This window comes from Dasypus novemcinctus, chromosome 1 (genome assembly GCF_030445035.2).
Source record: "Dasypus novemcinctus isolate mDasNov1 chromosome 1, mDasNov1.1.hap2, whole genome shotgun sequence".
Lineage (NCBI taxonomy): Eukaryota > Metazoa > Chordata > Mammalia > Cingulata > Dasypodidae > Dasypus > Dasypus novemcinctus.
Window position 1 is genome coordinate 155,841,832 of NC_080673.1, and position 15,608 is coordinate 155,857,439.

Here is a 15,608-nt window from a genome sequence, read left to right on the forward strand (position 1 = left end):
AGGATGGTGAGATTTAGAGGGTTACATTGACCACGTGGACAGTTAGCCAGGGCCATACCCTTGGTAAGGATAGCTGTCTGTTTAGCTATGTTTGTTTTCCAGGTGGCCCAGGTGACACAAGACCAGTAGGGGCAGTAGTATGCACCTATGTATTTGCACCAAAAGCTCCCCCCTTGGGCTGCACTTCTCATCTCTGGAGCGCACATGTACTTATTGCTATGAGTATACGTCCGCTCCCAGCCGAGCCCTCCACAATCTGTGTTCCATGGTGTCCCAGAGTCTATAACCTGACATGCGTCAAATAGGAGGGACACTTGTTCGTTCTGGCTCATGACTGGGGTGGAGGAAAGCAACTCCCCATTTCGATTAAGCACTCTTATTTCCCATTTACGGGAGACTGTTGGGGGTCTAGGGTCATAGCAGGTTATTTGGCCAGATGCATTACAGACACTATAGGAGGTTCCCTGAAACTGACAGGTGGTTACCTGGCCCTTGCAGGTGTAATGAATATGATATATTAATGTGGTGTTGACATGGGCCCCTGTACGCACCTTTTGTATACATGGCTCACATTCTGTGGTGCCAACCTGGGACCAGGGGAGGGTTAAGGTTAGAAATAGGAAAAGCAGCCGAAGGGGCATTGCAGTGGACTAATCCGGATTCCTAATCTTCGGCTGTGCGTAGACCAATCAGCTTCCAGGGTGTGATTGGAGCAGAGCTCGGTGTTCCCTCCTCAATCTTCGGCCGTGCGTAGACCAGTCAGCTTCCGGGGTGTGACTGGAGCAGGGCTCGGTGTTCCCCTTTTTCGCAAGATAAGTTTGGTTGGGCTGTGGGTATCTGGAATACAGGTCCAGGACTCTGAGGCAGCTCGCTTGACTCGGCTATGGTGTATCCATGGGATGATTTCAGCTACCTTAACTGCAGTGGGGGTGGATAAAATGACAAGATAGGGCCCTCGCCATCGAGGGGTTAGTGGAGCTGACTTCCAGTCCTTGACCCAGACTGCATCTCCTGGCTTGTACGGGTGTACAGAGCTGCTTAAGCTAATGGGGGCCCTTTCTTGGACCCAGCGATGCAGGTTACGTAGGGTTTTTCCTAAGCTTATCATCTGCTGAGCAATTGATAAGTTCCCTCTTTCTCTAAGATCCCCCTCTATATTTCTGATTAAGGGAGGAGGCCTCTCAAAGAGGATTTCATAAGGAGTTAGGCTTAGTTTTCGGCTTGGGCTGGCTCAAATTTGGAGGAGAGCACTTGGAAGTACTTGCACCCATGTTAGCCCAGTTTCTTGGCAATATAAGTCTTTATTGTACGATTCATTCGCTCTACCTTTCCTGAGCTCTGAGGATGGTAAGCAGTGTGCAGTTTCCATTGGATGTGCAGTGCCTTTGCAATCTTTTGAGTGATTTCAGAGACAAAGGCTGGTCCATTGTCAGAGCCAATTGAGAGCGGTAGCCCATAGCGAGGGATAATTTCCCTGAGGAGAACCTTGGCTACTTCTTCAGCTTTTTCTGTTCGAGTGGGGAAGGCTTCCACCCAGCCAGAAAACGTGCAAACAAGGACTAGGAGATATTTATAGCCTCCAGATCATGGCATTTCAGTGAAATCAACTACTAAATCTTCAAGGGGCATACTACCAATTCTCTGGACCCCTGGGGCTATTGTGGGCCCCTGGCGAGGGTTATTCTTTGCACATGTCACACATCTTTGGCATACAGCATGGGTGATAGTGACTAGTCTTGGGATGTAAAAGAATCTTTCTAACCCTTAAGATGAGTTTTTCCCAAGTGTGTGTTCTCATGGTAGTCTTGAACTACGGTTGCTGCTAATATTTGTGGCACAACTATTCTGTGATCAGGCAATGTCCACCATCCATTTTCCCCTTGTGTCCTGCCCTCAGAGAGTATCCACTCTCTCTCAGCTTGAGTATATTGTAGCTCTCGGTGACTCAGAGGCTGCGGGGCAAGAACAGGCAGTGTATGCTGGATGTTCTGATAATTAAGGGGTTGAGGAATGAGAGCAGCGGCCAGGTTTTCAGATAGGGATCCCTCCCGTGCCACTCTTTTTGCTTCAGCGTCTGCCCTCCGATTTCCCTGGGCAATGGGGCTGTGGCTGGTCTGGTGTCCCTTACAGTGCATTACAGCTACTTTGGCAGGCTCCCAAACTGCATCTAGTAGCTCCAGAATCTGTGTGCCGTATTTAATGCTCTTGCCTCCCGAGTTAATGAGTCCCTTTTGTTTATATAAGGCTCCATGCACATGCAGGGTAAGAAAGGCATATTTGGAGTCTGTGTAGATGTTAACCTTGGCTCCAGCTGCAAGTTGCAAGGCTCGGGTGAGGGCAATGAGTTCAGCTTTTTGTGCTGATATGTTATTTGGGAGGCACTGCGCCTCTACTGTGGTCTCAGATGTTACTACAGCATATCCTGCTCGTCGATTGCTGCCCTGCATAAAGCTACTCCCATCTGTAAAAAACTCCATGTCAGGATTTGCCAATGGCTGGTCTTGTAGGTCTGGCCAGCTGGAATATACTTCTTGCAATGTTTCCAGGCAGTTATGGGCTGGAACCCCTGGCTCTACGGGTAGCAGGGTGGCTGGATTTAGGGTTTTTACAAGTTCCAGCTGGATGGATGGGTTTTCACATAATAGGGTCTGATATTTAACCAGGCAGCTATTAGTAAGCCAATGTGTTCCTTTGGCTTCTAAGATTGTGATTACTGCATGCGGAACCCAGACAATTATAGGCTGCCCAAGAGTCAATTTTATAGCTTCTACTGTAAGCATGGCTGCAGCCGCTACAGCTTGCAAACATGAAGGCCTTCCCTGGGCTACAGTGTCCAGTTGTTTAGATAAATATGCTACAGGTCTTTGCCAGGAACCGAGGTATTGAGTGAGTACTCCTACTGCTTTGCTTTGGCGGTTGTGAACATAGAGGTAGAATGGCTTACTGAGGTCCGGAAGTCCGAGACTCGGTGCTTCCATTAGAGCTTGTTTGAGAGCAGTGAAAGCATTTTTCTGTGGGCTTTCCCAGAGCAGGGGCTCCCTATCTCCCCCCTTTGTGGCTTCATATAAAGGGTGCATGAGAACCCCAAAATTGGGGATCCAATTGTGGCAGAATCCAGCTGCCCCAAGGAACTCTCGCAGCTTCCGGCGAGAATTGGGCTCAGGCAGACTACAGATCGCTTCCTTTCTCTCAAGTCCTAATTCACGGCGCCCCTGTGTTATTCTGTAACCTAGATATTTGACCTGAGGTAGGCAGATTTGGGCCTTTTTCTTAGACACCCGATAGCCCTTCTGCTGTAGATGTTTTAAAAGAGCATAAGTTCCACCAGCACAGTTCTGATAAGTGGAACTTCCGAGAATGAGGTCATCGACATACTGGAGAAGAAAACAATTATGGCTTTCTGCCTTAAAGGATTTGAGATCACTGGCCAGGGCTTGTCCAAAAATAGTGAGTGCATTTTTAAATCCCTGAGGCAATCGGGTCCATGTCAGCTGCTGCTTTTCACCTGAATTTGGATTTTCCCATGTAAAGGCAAAAATCGGCTGACTCCTTGGTGCTACCCTAATGCAGAAGAAAGCATCCTTAAGATCTAGGCATGAAAAGTAGATTGCCGATGCGGGTATTAAGCTGAGCAGAGTATAAGGATTAGAAACTGCAGAATGAAGGGCTACTACTGCCAAATTAACTGCTCGTAAGTCCTGGACTGGGCAGTAATCTCCATCTGGCTTTTTAACTGGGAAGAGTGGGGTGTTCCATGGAGACTGGCATGGCTTCAATATGCCCTCACTCAGCAATCTCTGAATATGTAGCTGGACCCTTTCTTTGCACTTCGCGTGGAACTGGATACTGCCTTATGCTTACTGGACTGGCTGTAGGCTTTATTTCAATAATAATTGGAGGAATGTCATGTGCCATCCCCATCAGGTTCCCCTTTGCCCATACTTCAGGCACATCTTCAAAGGGGAGCTGTATGGCCATGCATTTTCCAGTCTCACTGAGGCAAAATAGTCTCCATTCCTCCTGCAGAGGAAGGGTTAGCACTACCTTCGGAGGGTCTTGTGGCCCCAAGGTCAGTGTGGATTGCCCTGTGGCACTAAAGGTAATTTGAGCCTGTAGTTTTGACAGCAGGTCTCAACGCAGGAGGTGGATTGGGCACTCTGGAAGATAGAGGAATTCGTGAGTGACCTCCCTTCCCCCAATGTTGCAGGTCCTGGCTTGAAGGAAAGGCCATTGGGCACTTTTGCCGGTTGCCCCTACGATAGTGGCTTGCCTTTTTGATAGAGGCCCAACTGGCTTGGTCATTACAGAATGTTGAGCCCCAGTGTCAACCATCATCTGTATGGTGCGGCCCCCAATTTGAACTCCGACCATAGGCTCCTCGGGGCCAAGGGAATAGGAGCCCAGTCTGTCCTAATAATCTCTATCAGAGTCCTCCATTCCTGCCAGCCCAATGATCTGATTTGCAGGTTTCTTCTCTGAACCTTTACGGTCCCAGCGTTTGGGTTGTGATACCCCACTGGCCTTTCTGGCTAATGCTTTGGCTGCAGAGGCCGGGTCAAGTGGCCAGCTAGGACACTCTCGCTTCCAAAGTCCATCCTCCTTGCAGTATGCACACTGATTTCGCCCTAGACGTGGGCCCTTCCCTCTCCTTGGGGCTGGGGCTTGCCAAGTTACCTTCCTTGTCACAGGAATGGACTTTTCCACTATGACTGCCACCAGAAAATCTGCCTTTTTCCTCATCTTCCTAATTTCCTCCCTTTTTGTTTCTTCATCACGGTTGACATAAACCTTAGTAGCTACTTCCATGAGCTGAGAGATATTCATTCCAGCAAACCCATCTAATTTCTGCAGGTTTCTCCAAATATCAGCCTGTGACTGGGCAACAAATGCTGCATTTACCATTGTTTGGCTCTCAGGAGCATCTGGGTTAAAGGGCGTGTATACACGGAACGCCTCACACAGTCTCTCATAGAATTGAGCAGGACTCTCATCTAGAGCCTGTAGAATTTGACTGGTCTTTGCCATATTCACTGCCTTGCGGCTCCCTGCCTTGAATCCTTCAACTAATGCCCTATGGAATGTCTCTAGTCGGTTGAGCCCGACAGCGCTATTTGGATCCCACAGGGGGTCCTCTTCTGGGAACTGCATGTGGGCATATTGATCACTGTCCAAAGTTCCCTCAGGTGGGTGCCCTCTAAGCCAGGTTAGCGCTCCCTGCGTGACCCGCATTCTCTCCTCAAAGTTCAATAAAGTCATTATAAGTTGTTTACAATCAGCCCAGGTGGGTCTGTGGGTCTGTATGATGGACTGGAAAAGGTCTGTCATGGCCTGAGGCTTCTCCGAAAATGGTGGGGTGTGGCTTTTCCAGTTAAAGAGATCTGTTGGTGTAAAGGGCACGTAGAGGAAAGTCCGGCTTCCTCCCTGAACCTGGCCATCTGCAACGTAAAAGATTGGGGCCCGGGTTTCATGGAGCGGGAACTGGAAGGCAGCCTTTTCCCTTGCTCCCTCTGCCCCCGGGGCTCCCTGTGGTTTGAGCTGTCATCTCTTAGCTTCTCCTCCCTGACTGACCCGCCGGCGCTGCAGCTGCGTTGCCAGGGGCAACCGGCTGTAAAAGCGGCTGGTCTGCATTTTTCCTTGCAGAAGGTGCCAAAGACCACCGTGAAGATGGTAAAAGCTGCTGTGGAGATGGCGTAGGGCTCTCAGGTGCAGATGGCAATAAAGGCAACTGCGGGGATAGTATAGGTGCCCTCTCTGATGTTGACAAAAGCAGAGGCGGGGATGGTGCGGACATTGCACTTCCCTGTGTGGATGAGGACTGTGGGTCACTGCTTAGGGAGACTAGCTCATTTTCATTCCTTAGTACCGCCGGGGCGGGAGTCATCGCATAAGGCGGTGGAAATTCAAATTCATCTGGCCCTTCCAAAATGGGCAGATTAGCACTGGACCTGGGACGCACTTTCTCTGTGCCCTTTGCACGGTGATTGTTTGGTTTGGTCCCTGGGACGGCACTCCTCGGTTTCTGCATTAAGCAAATTCTAGCTTCCTTAGCCATGCACTTCCTTAACCAAGGCGGGTTTTGGCTCACAGCGTTTTCCCAAGCATCAATGTAGGGGAATTGGTCTGGATGCCCTGGATTTCCAGTCACTGCATCGTGGACTTTACGGATGATCCAGGGATCCAAAGTGCCCTCCTGGGGCCAGCCCATGCCGAAAGTTGGCCATTCTAACTCACAAAGCATCCTAAGCTTTCCTGGCTGAAACCTTATGCCGTACATCTCTCCCTGGAATGCACGGGGGATGTTTTCTAGCATACATCCTAACGGGGTTTTACTGTGTGTGTTTCCCATTTCCACCCTGTGCCGACGGTGTACAACAGTCACTCAAGCCTTTCGCTTCGTCCGTCTCCGGCCGCGTCCCTCGCGGGAACTTTCAGGCGCCTCTTAACCTTAGCGGATCGGTATAAGCCCCCGATATGGAAGAGGGTCCCTTTGCAGGGACCCCCCAGACCGCCCTTGATCGTATGAGGTCGCCACAGAACCGCGGATCGGGACTCCGCACTCGCGCCGCAGAAGCAATTTTCCGCGTCTCACTCAGTCGCCACAAGCACACGCACACAGCCACCCCCCTTTCCTTTCCTCAGACCTGGAGAGGAGACGGCTTCCTCCTGTATTCTCAGGAGTACTAGGGCCTCCTCTTTGAGAGTTGATCAGACTCCCTCCTAATTTCAGAATTAGGCCTTCCCTGCACTATGCCCCCGGGGGTCTTACCAATCCGACGTGTGGAGCTCCTTGCTTCGTTCTCAGGGTCTCTCAAACCTCCCGGTGTCCCCGGCTCCTCCGGAAGGGCTCCAGCGAAAACCGCAACCTCTTTCTGGACTCAAATGAGGTGTCCAGGGGCGCCCAGGGCTGGGTTTCGCCCGGGCCCTCCCGGCCTCCCCGGAGACGGAGACGTCCGGTAGGGGCAAACAACTGTTGCCGCCTCTGACCTTCTCAGCACGTCCCACCAGAGTCGCCAGAAATGTAGTGGAGAAATTCAGGTATGCGCGGTTTCGAAGGCCAGGACAAGAGAATACCGAGAAGGAAGTTGGTTTATTTCGACCGGCCGGGCTCGGCGGACTCTTGTCCTAATAAAAACCGAGCCCCGAACAGCCTTTTCCAGACCCTTTTATACAGAGGATATAGGATTAGGAAGACTAACAGTGATGGTAAACAGACCTTTGGTTAGGTTCTTCAGATCTTAGTATCAGATAGGTTATTTCCTCCAAGTGAGTTACATATTCTCCACATCCAAGCCAGTTTGGATTAGCATAGCTCCACATTGTCTGGAGGCAGCCCTGAATACACACTCAGTCTCACATCCCTTCTGAACATTCAAAGACTGTAGGGCCTATATTACTTATCTGGCCATCTTGGAGACTAGGTACTCTTGGAAATAATTTTGATTTAATGCACAGGCTATATCAATGGAAGTACGAATTAACAGAAAAATTGAATGTCAAAAAAAGGTATAAATTTACAAAGACTAACTGGCAGATTGGCAGGAGACTCTTCTGTATTATCAGTACTTTCAATGTAAATGGATTAACTCCCCAGTAAAAAGGCAGAGATTGTCAGAATGGATAGAAAAGCATGACCCAAATATATATGATTACAAGACACTTGCCTTAAATTCAAAGACACAAGCATTTGATAAGTGTAAGAATGAAAAAAACAAACTAACCATGAAAATAGTAACCAAAAGAGAACTGGGTAGCTATACTAGTATCAGATAAAATAAGACTTTAAATAAAAAACTGTTATGAGTGTTAGAAAGAAAGCTGCTCCTGTAAGAGAGCAAAAGCTCACCCAATTGTGGAGGAGAAAAAAATTTTATTAACGATCTTGCAAGAATGGGCGCATGACCTGGATAAAAGAGCCGGTGCACCAAACAGCAAGAAACACCGACATTTATACCCTAAACCTAACCTGCAGGTCCCTCCCTTGTTCCCCACTGGTTGGGTACTTCAGGGATTACAGCCTATCTGAATTGGCTAAATTCCAGGGCTCCTGCTCTCAGTCGCCACTCCCATATTCTCTACACTATGCTACACTCCGGCAGGCTGGGCGGCTCATGCCACTTTCACTCCTGGCTCACTTTTCAAATTTGGTGACTTTTTCACTATTGGTCCCACCCCCATTTCTTACCATTGGCTCCCCTTATTTTGGCACCACTTTTTAAATCCTGGTGCACCAAAGTCACTAGAACCCCTTTCCCTCCCTCCTTGAATGGCAGAGCTGGCTCTGGCTTCCCCTTTGTGAAAATTAAACTTAACTCTTTTCCACATGGGAACCAAGAAGGTCACTATATACGGAAATAAGGGTCAATCCAATAGGAAGATATAACAATAATAAATATCTATGCAGGTAGTGACAGAGCCCCCAAAATAAGCAAATATTGACAGATTTGAAAGGAGAAATAGATGGTTCTACATTAATAGAAGACTCCAATAATGAATAGAACCACATTCAATAATTTATAGAACATCTAAACAGATGATCAATAAGAAAATAGAAAACTTGGTCACAAACTAAGTCTCAATAAATTTTAAAATTGAAACCATACAAACAATGTGTCTCCCCCAACTATAATACAATGGGATAAAGCTAGAAATCAATAACAAAGGGAGAACTGGAAAACTCACAGAATGTGGAAGTCAAATGACACACTCTTTGTTTTTTTTTAAGATTTATTTATTTATTTATTTCTCTCCTCTCCCCCCTCCACCCCGGTTGCCTGTTCTGTGTCTGTTTGCTGCATCTTGTTTCTTTGTCCGCTTCTGTTGTTGCCAGCAGCATGGGAATCTGTGTTTCTTTTTGTTGCGTCATCTTGTTGTGTCAGCTCTCCGTGTGTGTGGCGCCATTCCTGGGCAGGCTGCACTTTCTTTCGCGCTGGGCGGCTCTCCTTACGGGGCACACTCCTTGCGCATGAGACTCCCCTACGCGGGGGACACCCTTGCGTGGCACGGCACTCCTTGTGCACATCAACACTGTGCATGGGCCAGCTCCACATGGGTCAAGGAGGCCTGGAGTTTGAACCGAGGACCTCCCATGTGGTAGACGGACGCCCTAACCATTGGGCCAAGTCTGTTTCCCCAAACGCACACTCTCGAACAACCTATGAGTCATAGAAGAAACCAGAAGGGAAATTAGGAAAGGTCTTAAGGTAAATCAAAACAAAAACAATATACCAAAACTAATGGAATGCAGCAAAGGCAGTGCTGAAAGGGAAATTTATAGCTCTAAATGCATACATTAATCAAAAGAAAATCTCAAATCAGATACCTACTTCATAAGTGAATAATCTAGAAACAGAAAATACAACACAGTTCTCTGAATAGGAACACATTTTCCTGGTACAAATCCTAAAATGTTTAGCCTTTTCCAAAGCGTATTGAATTTTTTTCATTCCATGGATGAAAAGTGTCTTTAATAACCCCTTTTTAATAGAAAACATAGAAACAGTCTTGATATTATTGTTTCTTTGAGCCTCTTGTGATCAAAGTCAAGGTGCTAACACCAGAACATATCAAAGAGATGCCTAGCAACTGGTACCCCATTTCTTAGCTCTCTAGTGGTGCTACTTGATACAAGCTTAGAACTTCCATACATGTAGGAGTAAACGGAAATCCTCATAAATGCCCTTCATGGTGACCTCCTCCACAGAGCTTTTCATAGGAGTGGAGAGCAGGTGGCAATCAAGGATTCCATGGGAAGCAGACTTGGCCCAATGGTTAGGGCATTCGTCTACCACATGGGAGGTCCGCGGTTCAAACCCTGGGCCTCCTTGACCCGTGTGGAGCTGGCCCATGCACAGCACTGATGCATGCAAGGAGTGCCATGCCACGCAGGGGTGTCCCCCGCATAGAGGAACCCCACGTGCAAGGAGTCCAACTCGTAAGGAGAGCCGTCCAGCGCGAAAGAAAGTGCAGCCTGCCCAAGAATGGCGCCACACACACAGAGACTTGACACAGCAAGATGATGCACCAAAAAAGAAAACACAGATTCCCAGTGCCGCTGATAAGGATAGAAGCGGTTACAGAAGAACACACAGCAAATGGACACAGAGAGCAGACTACTGGGGGGAGGGGGAGATAAGGGGAGAGAAATAAATAAATAAATAAAAAAGAAGGATTCCATATGCTTTAAATTCCAGTAATAAAATCAACAGTGTTGATATTCTATTTTTAAAAGTTGATAAGCTTACCTTATATCTATATATGGAAGAAAATATCAGATAACTAAAGGTTCTTTTTGGAGAATATTTTGATAACTCTAATTTTATTCCAGTTTGATTATTTTAGGATATTCTCAACTAAGCAATCTTTTGGGAAAGAAAAGATACAAACCTTCCATTCACTATCAGGTTGTTTGAAGAAGCTGAAAGAACACTGAACTTGGAATATGGACACAGATGCTTTATCTTACACTTTGTCAATGACTTCTCATGACTTTACATAAATTCTTTAATCATGCTGGCTCAATTTTTCCCATTTCAAAATGAAGAGTATGGTATAGAGGCACTCTACTACCTCTTGTACTTCTGACATCCTTAAATGATTTTTTAACATGCTGGTCAGGTTCAGGATTGAGCAGATATCGCTCATTGTTTCAGTTTTTGGTTTATAGTTCAACTCAAGTAAAGCCCTGATTCTGACAGCACTAACCAATCACCAAAAGTTGAGTATTCTTGTTGAATACAGTTTTTTCTATGGCCTTGCTGAAATAACTAATATTCCTAACCTTTAAGAAATACACAACAGATTCCTCTAAAATTGCACTTTTAATAAATTTAAACTCAGCTCAAACTGACAAAGTTTTCCTCACTCCCCTAACCCCTCATCACTTATTCTTATGCTCTCTCCCTTTTGGACATGTTAATATTGTTGCAGTTATCAGAGTACATTACACTTGTTTGTCTCCTATATAAGCTTTTGAACTAGTTGAAGGAAAGGACAGAGGTTTGTTAATTTAAATGGTCAGCATAGCATCTTGCACATATTAGGCCCTCTATAAAAGTTTAATCTGAATTGTTAATGAGAAAAAGGAAAGGAGGGAAGAGATGGAGGGAGGGAGGGAGGAATGGTATAATTGGCTGTTTTATATCTGATGTCATAATTCCTTGAGGTAGAAGAAAGCAAATTCAACAGCTAGTTGATTGTTTTATGACATCATAATCCTACCACTCAGCCGGGAGTCTTTTGTTCTTAGAGAAGTGTTATGTACCAACATATATATGGAACAGGATTTCTGAAAGCGCTTAATTTCGCCCACTCTGAATTTTACCTACCTTGATTAACTGGAAAGATTTTTAATTTGGGATTTTAAGAGGCCAAAAAAAGATTAACAGAATCCATGCAGTGAAGTGAGAGTTATGTGTATGTAGTTCATGCTACACTAAACATAAATATATATAATAAGCTACAAGGATATACAGTAGTATCTTTGCCTTAATTTCCAGTTCTCACTAGAGAGTTGCAAACTCTCAGCCAGTATAGCTAAAGAATAGTCTATGTTCTGCTCTGAACTGGGTGCCTTTTTAGGTGCCCAATCCTCTTATGTGTGTGTCATGCTATTCTTTTCCCACGGTTGCCTGTGTTAGGATCTTGATTCTTTGAATTATTAATTGAATGAAGTCACTTAATCTTTGTTGACTCATTTGCTTAGAATTTCCTTTAAATACACTCTTTATATACTTAGGTAATGCTAAGGCACTTTGTTGCCACTAGGTAGTGAAACACTAGCTGCCTCATCACCTCAAAATCAGCTTCTTTGTCCACTTACTTCTTTTCTCTAACCCAAGTCCTCTATGTTCTCATTTTATGAGCTTCATTTTGTCCTTTGTGTTTTCGGGCCACACTGAGGTAAAGGAAAGATTTTTTAAAACACTTGTTGGAGAAAAAAACAATTGGTTTGGATCTAAGCTGAAGGCAGGGTTCCCACTGGGCAGAAGCAGGGAGGCTACGTTTCCTGTGTAATACTGATAAGCATTTCCCTCTCAGAGCAGCAATTCAGAATTATTCTGTACCATTATTTCATGCCCACTATTGATTAAGCTACAGAAACAAAAGGAAAGTTTGAATGTAGCATTTAGGTGCTGTGTCACTGTAGCACCTAAGTAAATTGTATAGCATTTGCACAAACATAGATTAGAAGGAAAAAGAACAATGTAGCTGTAGTGTGAGCTTGATGACCGTAAGATAATGCTCCTACCTCAATACAGGTTTCCATCAGTATAGTTAGTTCACTTTTTAAAAAGCCCTCCTCGCCCTTCTCAGCCTTTTCAGATCTGCTAGCTAAGTGCAATGGCAAATGCAGTGACTGTGACAATGGCTTGAAGGGGTGAGCTCAGGAAACATTAAGCTGTTGCAGAGACACAGCAGGGCTTGTTTACCTCGTAAGATACCCTTAAGCATCCTGGGGTAGGGACATAGGACAGCATAGATGCAAAATGGATCCTTTTCAGTACATTCAAAAATATTTACTGTGTTTCCCATGGAGCGTAAACATCTTTCATAAGCCTAAGACAAAATTAGGCTGTCCCTGCTCCCTCGGATCTCACAATCTATTCAGGGACTATATCCAACAACCACAATTCAGTAAGATGAGCTATGATAGAGTAGATATAAAATTCTACTAAAACACTGACCATGCCCTTACCTCCTCCACCTTCCTCTGGAGAAAGGACCAGGGAAAGTTACAGAAGAAAGTGACATTTAGAGTTAGTTCTGGAAGAATGGGGAGGAGTTTGTGAAGAAGAGGATGGAACAGGATGAGCAGAAGCTAAGAGATGTGAAACTGCATGCACAGGCAGGGAGTGATGATGCCTAGCCCAGTGTGACCACAGAGTAGGCAGGGAATCAAAGACAAGACTGAACAGACAGTCTTGTTTTCAGCTCTGATAAGTCTTGTATATCAGGCTTAAGAAATTGATCTTTATTTTGCAGGCAATGGAAGAAGCAGCAAAAGGTTGCAAGCAGAAAAATTATACTTTAGGGTCTTTATTTTCTATCACTTTGGAAGTCGGGGAAGATAAATTTGGAGGCAGGTAGGATTGGACCCATAAAGAGCACTTTTATGACATAGGGATGAGAGTTGATGAGGTCCTTCTCTGGAACAATGTAGGGAAATGGTAATCCTTTGAGTGGGCATACATCAGAGACGCTTAGGTGTTAGTAATATTTTTACGTAGTAGAAAAAAATAATCCAATAGTCATTCAACAAATTTACTAAGCACATACTATGTACTTGGTTCCCACTGCATTCAGTACTTGGAGCAACCACAGAAGTAATAGTATTTGGCTGCTGCTTTGAGATGAACTTATACTTTAGCTGGGAGCAAACTATGTGTGTGTGAAAATTAAAATAATACAAAGTAGTATGTTATTAAGTACCAGATGGATGCCACAGCAAGTTGGTGTAATAATATTTTAAAAACAGGACAATAATGGTGGGCTAAAATGGTCAGAAGGTAGAAGTGAGGATTGCCATTGAAAGAAGGTAGGATTTGGAGAGAAATGAATTCACACATATGTAAGGCAGATGGGCAAGTAAATAAACAATTTCAGGGTAGTGTAATAAATGTGACAATAGAGGTATACTTGAGGATCACAGAAAGGGGCACAGAAAACAGAAATTTTTTATAAGAAATACAGAGAAAGACTTCCCTGAAGAGATATCCCTTGAGTTGAGTTTTAGGGGACATGCAAAATACAAGATAAAAAAGAGAATGATCCACATATACAAAGGCATAAAGATATTAAGAACTTGAGTTCAGGTAAATAGAGAGGAACTGCACTCCAAATGGCTGGAGTAAAAGACGAGTCTGTGAGAGCAACAGGAAATGAGACTTTAAAAAGTTAGATGGGAACAGAGGCAAGCTAGAATAGGGACCTAAGGAGAAAAGGCGCAGAAAACCCAGTAAGCCACACAAACAGAAACTGAGGCAATGGCCTGCTAACTTACACAGGCTAAGGCAATGACCTGCTGACTCACACAAGCAAGTTAGGAAGGGGCAACTTACAAGCACACACACCCAAGGGCTGCGTTATCAGAAGAGCAACATCATTACATGGTGGGAAAGAGGGAAGGGGCAGGATGGGCTCCACCATCACCACCACCCACTTTCAGTTCACCTCAAGTCTAACAGCCAATGACCAGAAGCCAAGCATTGCTGGGCAACACACCTGCTTTTTGGCAGCCAGAAGCCAATCACACTGGACAGCAACCCCTAACCCCCTAAGAAATCAAATCACCCAATAGAGTTTCCCTGCTTTGTCTCAAATATGTCAATCAATGTAGATCCTGGAGCCCTGTACCCCATAAAACACAGGACCCCAGGGCAGTACTTTGCATTTCTCTCCCTTGAGATGCCTGCCCCCAACTCTGAAGGTATACTTTTTGTTTCTTTGCTTTACCCCCAGTAAATTCTGTACTTGCTTAATTAATGTATACCTCATCCTTGAATTCTTTGTCATGACGAAACGAAGAACCTTAGACACTGACTCCAATAATGGAACCAAAAGGTAAAGGACCTTAGGTGTAACAGAAGGAGTCTGAATTTTATCTTGTAAAGTGTGGTAGTTTGAAGCTTTATGTACCCCAGTAAAACATATTCTTATATCTAAACCATTCCTGTGGGTAGGAACCCATAGTAAGTAGGACCTTTTGATGAGGCTACTTCAGTTGGGAACCACTTTAATCAAGAAGGGTCTTAATCCTATTACTGGAGTCCTTTATAGGAGAATGACATTCAGACAGAGAGAAAAAAAGGTGCAGGAAACAAGAAGTTGCAGCAACAGTAACCAAAAGAGAAGGGAGAGTCCAGGAGATACCGTCATGTGCCTTGGTTTTGACAGGGGCCAAGGATCCCTGGCAACCAGCCCTAGAATGTGAGTCCTCAGGAAGAAAGCATTGCTTTGATGACACCTTGATCTGGACTTTCTTTTGGCCTCAAAACTGTAAGCTAGTAAGTTCCCATTGTTTAAGCCAACTCATTTCTGGTATTTGCTTGAGCAGCCTAGAAAACTAAAACAGAAGGTACTGGAGTATTTTAAGCTTTAGATGAGGAGTGATATGGTCAGATTCGAATCTTAGAATGATCATATTAGAAATAGTATAGCATGACTTTGAGCTTTCTGGGTGCTGGTGTCGTTCACTAAGGGAAACAGGAGGAGCACATTGGGAGGACAAATATTGAGTTCAGGTTTTAGATGTGTTGAAGCTTAAAGTGAATGAAGAGACGAATGTCTGAAATCTGACTAGTACTCCAATCTTGGGAAGCTCTGGTTTGTGCTTTCAAATGCTAATGCTGTACAATAGGCAAAAAGAAATGAAGAATTAAAGGCTATGCCATGTACTAGAAAGAGAAAAGATTTTAATCAGATGGGCCTTCCTTCAATCTTGGCTTTCTATTAGATGAAAAGTTGGTCAGTCATTTAACATCAATGAGCCCTTGATTTCTTCATTTGTAAAATGGGAATAATATGGCTCATCTCTTAAAACTGTTGAGAGAATTAAAGAGACATTGCCATGCACAGAGTGGACTCTAAATATCATTATTTCAGAAAAAAGT